General features: G+C 56.5%; 1 non-coding gene across 1 annotated transcript; it reads left to right on the forward strand.

Moving 5' to 3' along the window:
* The first annotated feature begins 1,064 nt into the window (after positions 1 to 1,064).
* On the forward strand, positions 1,065 to 1,140 carry TRNAS-AGA (transfer RNA serine (anticodon AGA)). Its single transcript has one exon. It is a non-coding gene; the product is annotated as a tRNA-Ser (tRNA).
* Positions 1,141 to 17,402: the final 16,262 nt, after the last annotated feature.

Genomic DNA, 17,402 nt, shown 5'->3' on the forward strand with positions numbered 1-17,402 from the left:
TTAACAAATGGATGGAATTCATTCATAATGAACATTAGGATTGCTTTTACACAAATCAGAACTTTAAAGCCAAGGTGTCTGAAAATCGTTTCCTCTCTTGGATAGAAGTTTGATCATGGGTTGTGTCATCTTATAGTCACGGCTGAACTGTCTTCGGTTTTCTTCTGTATGAATTAAAAATCTTCCAGTGGTTGAAGGAGAAGTCTGGTCCCACGCATTTGATGCTTTGCCTCTGTGAGCTCCCCGCCTCTCTCTGCCTTCCCGTGGTGAGGACAGGCTGTCGCTGTGCTGCTTGTCTGCGCAGGCTGGCCACGCCCGCCGGGACACGCCCCTCGCAGCTGAGCCAGGAGCTGAAATCGCCCTTAGACTGGGTGTCGTCGTCCCCTGTGGCTTGAGATTTCTCATGCGTATAAGTAGTAACAGGTCTCAATGTGCGAAGTATGGGAAACATCACCTCTTTCTAAGGAAGACGTTAGAACAACACCCTGCAGAGGAGGATCCAGGAGAGACTTTCTCTCCCTTTTAGGGTTTCTGGGAGGCGTTAGTTAAAAACGTAAATTTTAATAAGAACACCAGATTACATTCCAGCAGGAATGAGACCATTAATTTATTATTATTATTATTATTATTATTATTATTATTTAGTATTTTTCTGAAGCTGGAAACCGGGAGAGACAGTCAGACAGACTCCCGCATGCGCCCGACCGGGATCCACCTGGCACGCCCACCAGGGGGTGACGCTCTGCCGCGACCAGAGCCACTCTAGCGCCTGGGGCAGTGGCCAAGGAGCCATCCCCAGCGCCCGGGCCATCTTTGCTCCAATGGAGCCTTGGCTGCGGGAGGGGAAGAGAGAGACAGAGAGGAAGGAGGGGGGGGTGGAGAAGCAAATGGGCGCTTCTCCTATGTGCCCTGGCCGGGAATCGAACCCGGGTCCCCCACACGCCAGGCCGACGCTCTACCGCTGAGCCAACCAGCCAGGGCCAAGACCATTAATTTTAATGAGGTTTCTTGCAATGAGAAGCATAGCTTAATTGGTTTAAAATAATAATAAAAATAATAAAAAGGCCCTGGCCGGTTGGCTCAGTGGTAGAGCATCAGCCCAGAGTGTGGAAGTCTCGGGTTCGATTCCCGGCCAGGGCACACAGGGGAAGCGCCCATCTGCTTCTCAACCCCTCCCCCTCTCCTTCCTCTCTGTCTATCTCTTCCCCTCCCGCAGCCAAGGCTCCATTGGAGCAAAGTTGGCCCAGGTGCTGAGGATGGCTCCGTGGCCTCTGCCTCAGGCACTAGAATGGCTCTGGTTGCAACAGAGCAATGCCCCAGATGGGCAGAGCATCGCCCCCTGGTGGGCGTGCCGGGTGGATCCCAGTCGGGCGCATGCGGGAGTCTGTCTGACTGCCTCCCTGTTTCCAACTTCATAAAAATACAAAAAAAAAAAAAAAAAAAAAAGGTGAATTCTTTGCTCAGTAACAGAAACAATCACAGTAAACACCTGTCAGTGTGTGAAGAGCAGGAGCCGGGGGTGGGGGCGTGTCTCACTCTGGGCCATATTGATGGGTGCTCACGTCCCCTCTCATCCCTGGGCTGAACGTGGGAGGGCAGGTCCGGTCCCGGCGCCGTTCAGCTGTGACTGCGGGGATGCCACTTGGGCCTCTGGTCCTGAGACACCTCGCCCACAGAGCCGTGAGCAGTGGGGTGGGGTGTGTCCGCCTGTCACAGCTCCCGCGTCTCCCGAATCCGGGCGGACATGGGTTTGGGTAAACGGCTTCCGTTCCTTTTCGAGATTTTAATCAGAAATGAATTTGCATGGAACAGCTCTGTGCATGACACCCATATATGTATTTTGTCTTAGAGAATAGAAAGATGTGAGTTTTTTAGATATGTAGATATTCCTTTAAAATTTTTTTAAGTTTATTTATGGACTTCAGAGAGAGAGGGGAAGGAAGACAAAGAAACAGAGAGAGAGAGATGGAGAGAGAGAAACATTGATCTGTTGTTCCACTTATCCATGCGTTCATTGGTTGATTCTTGTATGTGCCCCAACCGGGGACCAAACCCACACCCTTGGTGTATCAGGACGATGCTCTGACCACCTGAGTGACCCGGCCAGGGTGATTTTCAAGTCGCCTTTACAATGCTCGTTAATCACTGTAGAGAACACACACTACACCCTATTAAGGTCCAAACCTTACACGGTGTGGTCGACTGGCCGTGAGACAGGACCCGCTAGCTGGAACGGTGTTGGGGTCTGGGAATGGCGCTCAGTGTCATTTCTAAAGCCATAGCCCCGAATATAAAGATCTGAACTGAGCCGGACCAGACCTGAGCACAGGGACGGTATCGATCCCGACAATCCCTGTGGGATGGGGGGGGGATTTCACGGATCCGGAAATCAACATCGAGCTCAGAGAGGCGAGAGGTTTCATTACAGATCATGGCAGAGTAAAGCTTACAGGTAAATAAAGACGGCGCTGGACCCAGGGCTGGCCTGATGCCCGGGACCACCAGCGTGGACGCTCACATCGGCAGTCTGTCCCAGCCTGGCACGACCAGCTTCTCACGTTACACTCAGCCCCCGGGGCGGACAGGCTCAGTGACTGAGCGTGTGACAGGTGGGGGACAAAGGCCAGGCTTTCCCTAAAACGACATTTGCAGAACGGACCCCGGGGATGCAGAGCACACAGCCCACAGGTGCCCGGTGGGTCCTCGGTGGCTCCCAGGTTTAGCCACGAGGCCAGAAGCAGCCGATGGCAGCCGTCTGTCTGCTCACTGTCCTAACTCTCCTCTCTGCGTCTCCTCCCTGGCTCGGGCGTTCTCTGGCTGCAGGGGCTGGAAGCTGCGATTTCCTGTCACCGCCATGACACGTCTGTCCTCCCGGAAGGCAGATGGGACAGGCTGGGACTCCTCTGTTTTCAGTCACAGGAGACCGGCTGCAGATACTTTCTTGAAAGTCCCTCTTGGTTCAGGAGTGACCATGGTGGACCAGACTGGCTGTGGCCCCTGCACCTGGCTTTGTCCACCCCTGTGTCACAGCACTGCCCCCACCTGGCCTCCCAGGGAAGTGACCCGGGAACCACTTTTTCTTATAACCTTGCTTTGGCTGAACACTTGGGTTTGGAATCGAAGATGCTAAAAATAATATGTATAACTCGGCCCACGGGACGTGTGTTCCCAGTCCCCTGACGTCCGGGGACGCCTGAAGGCGGGCGTCTAACAGCTTCTTCTTCTGAGAGGCAGTGAGGGACGCTGCCACCAGGAATCTCTCTGGAGAGTTTGGAACGAGTTAGTGGTTGGGGGCGGTACTAGGTCTGTGTCTGAAGCCGTCTCTGTGCGTGACCACCAGCATTCTCCGTACCGTTCGGTGCAGAGACGGTCTTCTCCCCGGCTGCCCCTGCTCCTCTGTCAGACACTGGTCGGCTGTATTTCCGGGCTCTCTGTTCTGTTCCACGGACCGGTGTCCTGGTCGCCGTGGGAACGCCCGAGTCAGCGATGTTGCTCTCCAGCGCCTGCCGCTGTTCTAGCTGTGACCCTGCCTTTCCTTATACTCGAGTTCAGCTTGAACACGGTGGGGGGGGGGTGTCTCATCCTGACGACACAACCCGAAGAGGTTGTTTCCCCTCCCTCCCTGGCTCGCCCTGGGGTGGTGAGCCTGCAAACATCCGCCATGTGAGTAACGTCACGCGGCAGAGGGACTCCCGGGAGTTCACTGTGGTGACGAGGACAGACTCACAGGTGAGAGGCTCGGACGGCAGTGAGGGCTGGCTGGTCCTGTGGCCGGGTCTCCTGCCCAGGACGGCTGACCGGGAACCCCCACTGCCCGTGGTCCTTGGACCCGGCTTATTTGCCAAGCCTGGCTGTGCAGTCAGTTCTTATCAAACAAGAATGATGTTTCTTCTTAATGTCGCTAAATTCAATTGCTGTTACTTGGTTAGGCGACCAAGAAACTTAAGCAAATTGAATCGGGAGAGGCTGCAAGTCTCCGGAAACCATCGGGACTAGAGTTGGTTGTCACGCCGCCCCTGAGTGAAACCGGGAGTGGGGGGCATGCGTCTCCCTGCACCGACGGGCAGTGGCGTCCGGGCCAGCAGCACACAGAGCGTTCCACTCCTGCACCGTGCCCGTGCCGCGGGCGGTGCCAGACGCCGTCGCCGGAATATCGGTCAGCGTGTTTCCTCTCTGGCCCTGTGACTGCACCTGTGAGCATTCACTCTGAAAGCAAACCTCCAGCTACGTGAAAAAAATAACCACGGGTTCTCCCTGAGCCATTGTTTATAGCGATAGATAGGGTTTATAAGTGACCCTAATCCAAGTGTCCGTCCGTAGGGCACTGGTTGAGGAGGAATGTGCCCAGAGCTGAGGCACTGTGGCCCCGTGACGATGAGGGAAGAGCATTCTCACAGGTGGGTAGGGTTTCAGGGTCAAGTGCAACGTGAGAACACGTTACAGACTACATGTATGTGTACATAGAGATAGTGATATCTCTGTGTCCATCTACATCTATAATGTTTGCTTACGTTTGTAAAACAGAATAAATCATTCCAGTTGGAGAGAGAAACGGCAAATTTTCTGAATATAAGTTTTGGTATAGTTTTAAATTTTGAAATCATGTATTTTACATATTCAAAAGTCAATGCAAACATGTGCATGTATGTATTTATACATCACATGGACGCAGCACACATGCTATGGACACATTTCTTCCCTGCCTGTATGTCTGCATGCTGGTGCCTTTGCTGGTGTTCGCTTCTCCTCTGTTCCCAGGCTCCCCCCACGGTGTCATGAAGGGTTATTGGCTGTCCCCAGCCAGCTTTACCCACGACTCTTCAGCTGAAGCTACGCAGACCTGTCCTAGCTGAGCTAAAGGTCACTGAGCTGAAGGTGACCTCGTGCAGGTCACCGAGGCCGTGTCCCAGGGCTGGGTGCAGACACGCTGGGACGACTTCCTGCTCAGGCGGTGGTGTCCTGCTCTGCCCCCGGGACCTGGGTTCGGTGGAAGGTGGGGCGTGTGAGTGCTGACCTCACACCAGCCCCTCAGTCTGATCTCTGGCCCCATGTGGGACCGAGCAAACCCCCTCTCTGGGTGGGCTGCTCTCTGTTAGGCTCTCTGTCCTTGTCAGCATCCCTGTGTGACATCCCTGCCCCTTGGCTCTGGGGTCATTCTGAAAGAGCGCCCGGTTCCTACCTGAGGACCCACTGTGTCAGGCCTCGCTGCCGTGCTGGGGGTACAGCCCTGACCTGTGGCACCGTGTCCCGGCCAGGGTCCCAGCTTGGCTGGCCCTCCACCCTGCAGGTGCAGCCACTGCCCCAAGCCCGCCTCTCTGTCCCCAAGGCTGGGGTCACTGCTGTGCGCATGGCCCCCTGTCGCAGCCCATACACTGCTGTGTTCCTCCCCCTTCTCCAGTTGCTCACGTCACATTCTGCAGGAGAAACGCTCGCTGTTTAAACACACTGGCGTGGGGCCTGTCTCCTGACCCTCATCTTCACAGCCACACCCCGGGGTGTTCCGAGGTCAAGGGTCCTGGTGTCAGAAACTTATGCTCAACTCTTCAGTAACAACAGAATGCCATACGTGTGTGTACACACATGTATACATGCATGTTTACACACATATATACACAAATATATACATGTATAGACAGGTGTATACATATACACATGCATACACACATACATATATACATATTCACATATACACATAAATATACATACACCAATAGGCACATATACATGTACACATATCTAGTATACACACACAATTATATATGTACACACTTGTATACATATATGCACATATATACACATATACACACATGCACATATACACACATGCATGCTCATATATTCATATACACAAACACAAATATACATATGTACTCATACACACAGATGCATATATACACGTATACACACATATACATGCACACATACATACACGTGCACATATAGTGTATGTGGTGGTCGTGTGCAGCAAGCACGATAAAGTGTAGAAACTGTTGAACCTCAGGAGGATGTCCTTCTGGTATTCTAGCAAGTCCATGTGCGGGGCCATTTCCACAAGGAAACTTGGGGGCCGTGTGTCCTGCAGCCACTCAGAGTGTCTCACTGTGGACAGCGAGGCTGTGGAGATGGCTCGTTACAGCCACAACGCAGTGGGAGGAGGTGGACAGGTCAGCGTGTCATGAGGGGGTCCACTTCCTCGCCAGATGCTAGAACACAGATGGCGTGAGGAGCCCTGGGTGCCGGAGCCGCTGCCAGGATCGCGGGCAATTCGGGACTGTGCAGGTCACCACACTGGCACTGTGGTTTGTGTAACTCGCAACACGAGAACTAGTTCTTCCCTCTCTTTCCCGTCACGCAAAGTATTAAGTCAGGCGAACACCGTGCAGCTCTTCATCCTGAGCGAGGCATAGGGCACTCAGCACGCAGCTCAGCTGTGCTGACAGACAGTTACTGGGGGTGGGGGAGACGTGTATCTGTACCCCCCACCCCCGAAGGTGAAACAGGACAGAGGAGAGCAGGTGTGCCCGTCTCTTCCCTCGGGCTGATGGTTCCGTGAGCCACCAGCTTCCTCTCCAAGCAGAGTCTCGTGCGACACCTTAGTTGGTCATTGATTGATTTCTCATACGTGCCTTGACCACGGGCCTTCAGCAGACCAAGTGACCCCTTGCTTGAGCCAGCGACCTTGGATCCATGCTGGTGAGCTTTGCTCAAACCAGATGAGCCCGTGCTCAAGCTGGCAACCTCGGGGTCTCGAACCTGGGTCCTCTGCATCCCAGTCCGACGCGCTATCCACTGCGCCACTGCCTGGTCAGGCTCCAAGCAGGGTCTGAATGACAGGAAAATGTTATTCCTGTTGACACCTTCCATCCAGTTTCAAATAAACAAGGCACTTCTAGTGCTCGGAGGACTGAAATGCCAGCGCTCGCCTGCCGTGTGGGTGTCGGGTCTCAGTGTTTATTGGGCCAGTGTGATGGTTCATCAGCGCAGTGTGCCCCAGTGGGCTGAGCCTTCGGACAACACGGGAGAGAACTGACAGACGCCTGCCCTCCGAGTCTGAGTTTACCCAGCAGAACACTTATTCCCACAGACACGAAGAGGTCTGACCTGCGAGTTTGTGCAAAGGGGCTGCTTCCTGCCCCCAACTCCCAGCGGCTGCTGCAACATCATCGTGTCTGCAGACGCTGGTCTGAGCTCACAGCGCAGGACGGGGGGTCCCAGAGCCCCAGACCCGAGGGGACCTGACTGCCGGACATGCAGACACTGGTCTGAGCTCACAGCACAGGACGGGGGGTCCCAGAGCCCCAGACCCGAGGGGACCTGACTGCCGGACAGTCGGTGCAAGCTCAGGCTGGACATCTGGACAGCCCCCCACACCCAGGCTGGCATCTGTCACGGAGATGATACGGAGGGTGGACACTGTCCACTCGCAGATGCAGGACTAGGAAAACCCCACGTGGGTCTGGAGAGGAGACCTGGCCGGGGACACGGTGCCACAGGTCAGGGCTGTACCCCCAGCACGGCAGCGAGGCCTGACACAGTGGGTCCTCAGGTAGGAACCGGGCGCTCTTTCAGAATGACCCCAGAGCCAAGGGGCAGGGATGTCACACAGGGATGCTGACAAGGACAGAGCGCCTAACAGAGAGCAGCCCACCCAGAGAGGGGGTTTGCTCGGTCCCACATGGGGCCAGAGATCAGACTGAGGGGCTGGTGTGAGGTCAGCACTCACACGCCCCACCTTCCACCGAACCCAGGTCCCGGGGGGAGAGCAGGACACCACCGCCTGAGCAGGAAGTCGTCCCAGCGTGTCTGCACCCAGCCCTGGGACACGGCCACGGTGACCTGCACGAGGTCACCTTCAGCTCAGTGACCTTTAGCTCAGCTAGGACAGGTCTGCGTAGCTTCAGCTGAAGAGTCGTGGGTAAAGCTGGCTGGGGACAGCCAATAACCCTTCATGACACCGTGGGGAGGAGCCTGGGAACAGAGGAGAAGCTAACACCAGCAAAGGCACCAGCATGCAGACATACAGGCAGGGACTTAAACAGGCGCCCTCTGCACCTTCCCCCTGGGCAGTCAGAGTGTCTCCCCACAGCAGCTGGACAATGAGGTGACAGCCAACGTGATGAGAAGACCGGCGGCCTCACTGGGTCCCTCCTGCCTGGGAGCGGGTCCCCAGACCTCCGCACGGCCGCGTCGTTCCCCCCGCCGGCCACGCGGGGGCGCCAGAACCGGTGTCTCCGAGACTCCCCGGGACGCTGGGCCCGGAGCCCCCGCAGCCCCCGCAGCCCCGGGGGCGGGTCCCCAGACCTCCGCACGGCCGCGTCGTTCCCCCCGCCGGCCACGCGGGGGCGCCAGAACCGGTGTCTCCGAGACTCCCCGGGACGCTGGGCCCGGAGCCCCCGCAGCCCCCGCAGCCCCCGCAGCCCCCGCAGCCCCCGCAGCCCCTGCAGCCCCGCGAGCGGCTCTCCCCAGGGGTGGCCCGGGCAGCGGACCGGCGGGAGCAGCAGCCTCGGACCTGCCCTTGCACAGGGGGTCACACAGGTGGGGTCAGAGCCCGCCCTGCAGCCAGCGTGAGGGGTGCAGCGCCGCTGCCCCTTCCTCCTCCCAGCCGCGCTCTGCACGCACCTGCTCCCCCGCTGCGGGGCCCACGCTCGTCCTGCCCACCCAGGAGCCCGCGCGTGGGTCCCAGCTCACGGGCACCCAGCCCACAGGCTGACGGGCAGTCCTGACAGCCACGTGCCAGGCCTGACCTCCAGCGCGTCCCCCAGCTCCGTGAGCCTCCGCCTTCTCCTCTCGTGGGAGGCGTTAGGAGAAGTAAGTCAGGTGTCCCCTGTGACGTGGTTAGTGCCTGGCCTGGCCAGGGGCTCAGGAGACGTTAGCCGCTTTAAAATAAAAGCATAAAAAAGGAAACGCGAGCCGAAGACTGGAGCGGGTAGAAGGGGACCCTGCGGCTCACGCCGAGCTATGAGCAGTGTGCTCCACGCGTCCAGGGCCGTTACTCAGCCTCGAGAAGAAAGGCAATTCTGACACGCACGAGTGGGAGGCTGACCGCCGGGGTTTCTCACTCGCAGCACACACGGTCGTCACAGCCACGGAGGCCGAGGGCAGGTGGGTGCGCATTCCACACGCTCACACAGGAACCTAAACTGGTGACGGTTCCCAATTTTGATTTAAGGCTCATGAATGTCAATCAAAATTCTCAGAAGGGACAACTTCGGCCTCAAGGTGAGTCTGAGGCAAGAATGGTGGACAGGACTTTCCAGGAGCTGACGGGAGCACATCCTACCTCCTGCTCAGCAGACGCAGAGAAGACAGGGCTGGGGCTCACCCAGGTCTCCACGCTGTGAGCCCGTACTTGTGTGCACCCGTGTGTATAAACGTGCTCATGGGTTATGCCTGTGCGCGCACACACGTGTGCATGTGCCTGTGCTTGTCTGCCTCTGTGTATGCATAAAGTGTACACAGGCCTGTGTAACTATGTATGCATGCATGCATGTATGTGCACATGTGTGAACACGTGTGCGTGCATATAAACCTATGTTTGGAGAGGTGAGCTGGTTAAGAAGTGGGTGCATCTTTCTGGCATGCTCTAAGCTTTAATTAATTTTATTTATTTATTCATTTTAGAGGGGGGAGAGAGAGAGAGAGAGAGAGAAGGGGGAGGAGGAGCAGGAAGCTTCAACTCCCATATGTGCCTTGACCGGGCAAGCCCAGGGTTTTGAACCGGCAACCTCAGCATTTCCAGGTCGACGCTTTATCCCCTGCGCCACCACAGGTCAGGCTCATGCTCTAAGCTTTACAGGTGGAAGGCCCAAGGTGGTCCGAGCTCTTGTTTGGAACAAGAGGAACCACACTATGGATCCATCTCCTCACTTTCAAATTAGATTGTTTAACAACCTGAACAGCTTCACCAGCGTCTAAGTACCAAGAGACTCAGGCAGATGGAGAGTGGATTCATTCTCCTTAACCGACTATTAACAAGGATGCAAAGCAGTCGTTGAAGACAAGCTCTTTCCCTTTCCGTCCAAATTACGGAAATACGGAGGTTCAGGAATGACGGAACGGGTGCTCGCGGCCAGGCAGTTTCCACTGAGAGCGGTCGATGCCTGTGGGACTCGTGTCTAACGTTACGGAGTCGTTGGTCGCCCCTCATTGTCACCGTTATTGTGCCTAAGGTGACGCAGGAGGGATTTAAAACGTTAGCTTTGTGTTAAAGGGGGCGTGTGCGTGGGCAGGTGTGTGTGTATACTCATGCTTGTGTGAGCAACCACTGGCAACCTTTCTGCCCACAAGGGATAGAATTGTCCCCCCCCCCGCCCCCCAACACTGTTTGCGTGCACCGGAATCTACTGCTTGCCCTGGGAGTCACTTTTCCGGTTTCTGTCGATTTTTAATAAAAGGCAATTTTATGCGGTTGTGTAATGTGTTTGTAGTGAATGTTATCAGAACCCCCACGTTGTGTTTATTACGTTCCGCAAACCTATTTAATACCCCGAGAGGCTCGTGCAGGCGGAGGGAGGCCGGCAGACCTGAGAGGTGTCAGCACAGCCGGGCTCCGGAGAAAAGCCGTCCCGTCTCTCCCGCCTGCCGAGAGTCCGCTCTCCGCTCGCTCCCACCCCGCCTCTGACGCTAAGTCGGGAACTCGCGTGTGTGTCGGACCCTTGACACCAGTGGTCCCCAACCCCTGGGCCACAGACCGGTACCGGTCTGTGGGCCATTTGGTACTGGTCCGCAGAGAAAGAGTAAATAACTTACATTATTTCCATTTTATTTATATTTAAGTCTGAACAATGTTTTATTTTAAGAAAATGACCAGATTCCCTGTTACATCCGTCTAAGACTCACTCTTGACGCGTGTCTCAGTCACGTGATACATTTATCCGTCCCACCCTAAAGGCCGGTCCATGAAAATATTTTCTGACATTAAACCGGTCCGTGGCCCAAAAAAGGTTGGGGACCACGGCTTTACACTATTAGCTTTACCTAGTCCTCAAGATCGGGACTTCCTGCGTGCAGCAGGGCTGACGGCATTCTAATCGTGCAGACAAGGAAATTAAGCTGCAGGCAAAGGATACTGTCCCAGAGAAATAACTGACTGAGGGGCGGAGCCAGGATCGAAAGCCTTGCTCCAAAGTTGACATTTTAGCTTATGACTTGCAAACCACCCTAACACTTCTACCACCAAACCAAACATCAATATGAACCACAAACCTCGAATAGCAGAGTGATGAAGTATTTCGGATGGTGCCTTAGGAGGGCGGGTTCTCCCGCATCCTGTGGTGCTCAGCTCAGCGGGATATTGTGAGCTGGGCTCTGTCTGCAGTCAGACGTGGAGGTGATTGGAGCAGAAGGTGGTGATCTCAGCCATTCATCCAGGACCCCGGGGGGTGTTGCCTGTGATTCTCAAGGCGTTCTCTGATATCATTTATGGGTTCTGGCCACTCTGGGTCCGTATAGGGGAGGGCTCGCGTCACCTGCACGCACCCACATTTCTAGTTGCAATAAGAACACTTTCCCGCCTGACCGGTGGTGGTGCAGTGGATAGAGTGTTGACCTGGGATGCAGAGGGTCCCGGTACAACACCCTGAGGTTGCTGGCTAGAGTGCAGGCATGGGGTTGCTGGCTTGAGCTCGGGGTCACTGGCTTGAGTGTGGGGTCATTGACATAATCTTAAAGTTGCTGGCTTGAACCCCTGGGTCAAGACAGGTATGAGAAGCAATCAATAAACAACTAAAGTGAAGCAGCTATGAGTTGATGCTTCTCATCTCCCTCCCCCACCTCAAAAAAATAAAAAGAAAAAAAAAATAAAGAACACCTTCCCGACCAAGGTAACTGACCCAGGACTAACCGCGGCGCTCTGTGGAATCCTTGTGCCACCAGCCTCCTGTCTGCCATTCAGGAGGGACGTCATTGCTTGGCCTCAGTTTACTGTGAACTTTCTGACCATTTCTGAGGAGCTCAGGCTGAGCCGTGTTCTCTTCGTCCAGTGGGCTCCTGCTCTTCCTCAGACGTGGGACGGCGACTCCATCTGGGGACGTGGCCACCCGAGCGCCAACTTCTCCCCGGGGTTAGGATTCCACACCTTCTGCCGTAAGGCGACTCTCCTGTGGGTGCTCTGAGTTCCTGTGAGCCCCACTCACCGTCTCTTCCTCCTCAGCTCCAACCCACAGGCCGTGCTGGTCCCCCCTGGCCTCCCAGGGGTCACTTCATGGTCTTGGCAGAGCCGACACGGCCCTTTGGTCGGCAAGAGCCGGAAAACTCTCTCGTGTTTCTTTTCCATTGCCGCCTGCCGCCTCTCGGACCTCCTCGGGCCTCCACACTCAGTGGGGTCCTCCTGGGACTCTCTCGTTGGTCCAGCCCTACCTGGGCGTCGTCACGAAGTCCTGAATCTTCCAGCGCTGGGTGTTTGCTGAGGGTGCCACCCTTGAGCTTATCTGTGAACTGCATCTGTCTGGCGTCTCACTGGCCCGGAGAGCACCCGCCCACCCTGCACCCACCCGCTGCTCCCCGGGTCCCCCAAACTCAGTAAGAGTGAAGCTCGTTTTCCTCACGGCTTCAGCCAAAAACCCCGGGTCACATGTGACTTCTCTCACGGTCCATTTTTTTTTTTTTGTATTTTCTGAAGCTGGAAACAGGGAGGCAGTCAGACAGACTCCCGCGTGCGCCCGACCGGGATCCACCCGGCATGCCCACCAGGGGGTGATGCTCTGCCCATCTGGGGCATTGCTCTGTTGCATCCAGAGCCATTCTAGTGCCTGGGGCAGAGGCCAAGGAGCCATCCCCAGCGCCTGGGCCATCTTTGCTCCAATGGAGCCTCTGCTGCGGGAGGGGAAGAGAGAGACAGAGAGGAAGGAGAGGGGGAGGGGTGGAGAAGCAGATGGGCGCTTCTCCTGTGTGCCCTGGCCGGGAATTGAACCCGGGACTCCTGCACGCCAGGCCGACACTCTACCACTGAGCCAACCAGCCAGGGCCTCATGGTCCACTTTCGATGTGCAGTCCGTTCCCTCCTCTGTGCCTTGTGCGGACACCCCCTTCTAACCAGGTCCCCACCTGTCTGCCGCCTGCATGGAGCAAAGCCACCACCGTCTCTCACCTGGGGTCACTGCCTCTTGTCCCCTCGGGTCCCCACCGCATCCCATCTATTCTCCGCTCCGCAGCACGAGGGAGCCTGTAAACGCCTGAAAGAGCAGGTCCTCCCGGTCCCCCGAGAGCCGGTCGCCGGGCGTCAGACCCCACGTGCGCCCCCTGCCCCATGTGCGCCCCCTGCCCCACGTGCGCCCCCTGCCCCACGTGCGCCCCCTGCCCCACGTGCGCCCCCTGCCCCACGTGCGCCCCCTGCCCCATGTGCGCCCCCTGCCCCACGTGCGCCCCCTGCCCCACGTGCGCCCCCTGCCCCACGTGCGCCCCCTGCGCTGTGGAGGACGTCTCCCTCTCATTGCCCCTGAACCCCGAGACTGCAGGCTCTCCCCTCCGCCCTGCTCCTGCAGAGCCCACGGTCGGGAGAGGCCGGATGGAGAGCCCTGCCCTGGGGCTCTGCGGTCAGTTCCAGCCTCCCCACAGCGGTCAGCACAGGACCAAGTGCCTGCACACCGGGGCCAGCCGTGACCAAGGCAAAGGTGCTTCCCTGCGAGCTGGCGCCACCCTCCCGGCCTCAGAGGGAGCAGCGTGCCGACTGCCCACCGCGTCCAGGGCGGGTCCACAGCGATGCCGGGGACGGCTGCGTCCTCTCCCCCTGCCGGGGGGCGTGCGGCTGCTTCGGAGGGTCGGCAGGGTCCCGACAGTCACCTTGCACGGTCACTGCTCTGGGCTCTGGGCTTTATCACGCGTTCCCCCTCGGACGACAACGCCTTTTATTGAGCGGGCGCTCTGGAGGGAGATGCCTGTCTCCCCGACGTCTCGGCCTCATTGACTTTCTTTACAATGAGCTGCTTTGGATTCCGAGACAGCGTCCCTCACACCGACTGGCGTGGGCACACAGGACCCGGCGTGGGCACAGAGCCTGCATGCAGATGGCCTGTTTGAAAGGGACTGGCTTCATAATCACCACAGGACGTCTTGCTGCCGCGCAGGAGGGAGGACGATGGGAGCGTGGCGATGCCCAAGGCGCTCAGAGCGCCGCCTGCCAGGTGGACGCTGCCCCCTCAGCGCACCGGTGGGACCAGGGTGGCTGCTGTGTCTGCCGTCACACGGCTCCGCCCTTCTGTCCACCGCCTGTCTGAGCTCCAGCTCCGGCCGAGGCCGCGGGGCCCCCTTCATACTCTTCACGCCCCGCCCCCCACCCACGCTGCACCCCACGCCCACATCTCATGGTTTACAGCAACAAGCATCTGTTTCCCGTCCCCTGCTTCCTGCCGAGTCCCCTGGGGCCGGGGGGGGTCAGCCCCAAGGTGGCCCCGTTTTCAAGGAGCTGCAGGTGGGGAGCTGGGGCGGCCAGAGGATCAGTGGCGGGGCCTCGGTCCCTGTGGGGGGCAGCCCGGGGTGTCTGGGTTTGAACGTGGTGGCGGGCTTCTCCAGATGCAGAGTGGCCGCCACCCAGCCCACCGCTGACTTAGCTGCAGAAGGGGACGGCACTGTCTGCACCGTGTTCTCCCCGGTGAGGAGGCCGCAGGCCACTCCGGGGTCGGAGGCACGAGGACCGGAGTCCTGGTTTGCTGGGGACCACGTAGAGCCCCTCACTGTTCTCCTGCTCTGCAACTGGCGTTCTTAAGGACTCACTGTGAGAACCGGGTTTTCTGCGAAGACTTTCGGGGCCCCGTGAGGAGACTTGGAGGACTCTGTGACGGCCGGGCCACCGCGTCCCGTCCGACTATGCTGGTGACCTGTGTCCGCCTGGAGTTTGTCAGGTGTCTGAACCCACCGGTCTGAGCTCCTTGCGAAGAACTCCGGCTCTGTCCACGCCTCCTTTGCTCCTCACTGGTCAGAGGAGTGGCTGTAACAACAGGCTGGACTGTGTTCTCACCCTCTGCAGGTTCATGCACTGAAACCCTCACCCTCAGAGTGGCTGGACGTGGAGGCAGGACCTTTATCCACGTGATTAAGGTTAAATGAGTCTGACCGGTGTCCTTGTAAGAGAAAGAGACATCAGGGACACGCACAGAGGGACGGCCATGTGAGGACACGGGAAAGGCGGCCCCCTGTCGGCCACGCAGAGCGGCCTCAGGAGGGACCAACCCCGCCCATACCTGGATCCTGGACGTCCAGCCTCCAGACCTGGGAGGAGGAAACACCTCTGGTCAGTCCCCCGGTCGGCGGTCCTTCCTCATGCTGCCTGGCGAGGGGACTCGTGAGTGACCGCCCTCATTGTGAGTCCCCCTGATGGAGGCTGGGCTTCCAGCGATCCTCTACGACTGATAGAATTAGTGTTTCTGTCAGTTTTCTCCCATTCGGTTTGGTTGCGATCTCACAGGCTCCAGACAGATCCATATTCAGTTTTTTAAAACTTATTTTTGTACCCTTTTCCCACCCTTACATTTAATTGTTAATTATCAGCGCACAGGGGGCCCTTGGTTTGTGACTCTGGACTCAGCTCTGGCTGTCCTCCTGGGTGACAGGACTCGGAGGCAGAGAAGGGATGAGCCTCCTTCAACTTTGAGTCTTGGGAGGGGTTTGGAACAGATGGTCCATTGGAATAGAAATGTTGCGTTTCTTATGAGAATGAATTTGCCCCGGGCAGACACTGGCCCCGTGCTGGTCCCTGGGCTCCCGGCTCACGTGCAGAGTGTCGGGGCCGTGGCAATGGGGAGGTAAGGAGGATGAGCTCTTTGAACAGGTTTTTACACACAGTTATTCATTAAGAGGGGGTAATGCATCTGCCTCGGTACAGTGGTTATAACAGAAAGCAGGATTGGTGAGGCAAGGCGGTTTTCAAAAGTGGTTTTAAATGAAAGTCTAAGTTCTTTTTCTTTTTCTTTTTTTTTTTTTTCCTCATGCATGCTGAGTTTTTAAAAAGTTGTCAGGATATAAATGACCAGTAATAACATATCCCTGCCACTGAAGTTTATTCTGTGCTTCTGATAGATGTTTCAGAAATCGCAAAATATGAAGTCCAGGTTTGATGCCCAGGACGGGGCGCCTGGACCCCCATTCGTCAGGCAGGTCCCAGGGGGACCTCGTGGACATTTCTGCCGTCAACTGCGTATTTTTAAACACAGGTTTTCCTTTACAGTGTCTGTTAAATGTCAATGACAGACTTGCAGAACGTGAGAAAAATTCTTCCATTTCAAAGAGTCTTGGTGATATATTTTTAAATAGGTTTCTAGCTTAAGCAGTAACTTCCAGCTTGAGCAATGCCATGGTTATACATATGAAATAATTATTCTCCAAAAACCCGGCTGTGGGATGGAATTATGAATGTGGAAACAGCTCTCGTCTTCGATTGCGGACCCCGGTTGCACCCTCAGCTCCGTCCTGCGTGGCAGCCACCAGCCTGCCACGTGGCCACCGCTGTGCCCCTCTGCGCCTGGTTTAGAGACCCTGGTCATCCTGAGGAGAGAGGGGTGTGGCCTCTTTCCTCTGTACAGAGTCAGAGAGCTCAGCGCCAACCTACAGTCGAAATGTAGTAAGCATTTGCTGAGACAAACTATATAGATTAGGATGTGTCATCCTGATGAAGTCATCAGTTAGGGTTTCCTGCGATAGACAATGTATTCCTACATCACACCCCTCCCCACACTCACTCACACGTATGTGCACACACATTCAAACACGTGTAAACCCATGCACACACATAACACAGACACAGGCACACACACGCATACATACTCAAACACATGCTCACACTCACCAGCACACACACACACACACACAGACACCAATCACACACGTGTCCACACACACACACACACACACACACACACAATCCTATGAATACTTTCTCGGAAAAGTGTCTTTTCGGAAGTTCAGTTGTTCCCCTTCCCAAGCATTTATTGCAGTTTTGTTTCAGAAACGTGATTGGCGACGGCAGCTCCTTCCCGAGGTTGGACGGGTCCGGGAGCCCCTCGATCACGGGTCAGTCTGTTTCTTCCCCACGCACCAGCGGCGAAGCCTCGCGGAAGAAACATTGTCCTTTCAGAGCAAGTATTTACTGTGTCTGCTGACTTGCATTTCGCGAACATTTGCCTGTTTGAACTGTGGTCTGGGACCTGTGGACCCGTACAGACGTGTGCTGATTCTGTGCACGACTCCAGGCTTCCCCTTGGGGGGGTGGGGGGTGTAGTCACGTGTAGCCGGACATGGTAACCTTCACGGACCGCGTCATGGGTGTCGTCAAATACTGGCAACTTGGGAGGCTCTGGAGACACACACGTGTGGAAGGCGGAGTGTCCCTGCCCTCATGTAGCGTTCAGTCTGTGTGGACGTCAGTGCCCGGGGTGGGGTGCTGATAACAAGCAGCAGTTGCAGCCGATGTC

This window comes from Saccopteryx leptura, chromosome 4 (assembly GCF_036850995.1).
Source record: "Saccopteryx leptura isolate mSacLep1 chromosome 4, mSacLep1_pri_phased_curated, whole genome shotgun sequence".
NCBI lineage: Eukaryota > Metazoa > Chordata > Mammalia > Chiroptera > Emballonuridae > Saccopteryx > Saccopteryx leptura.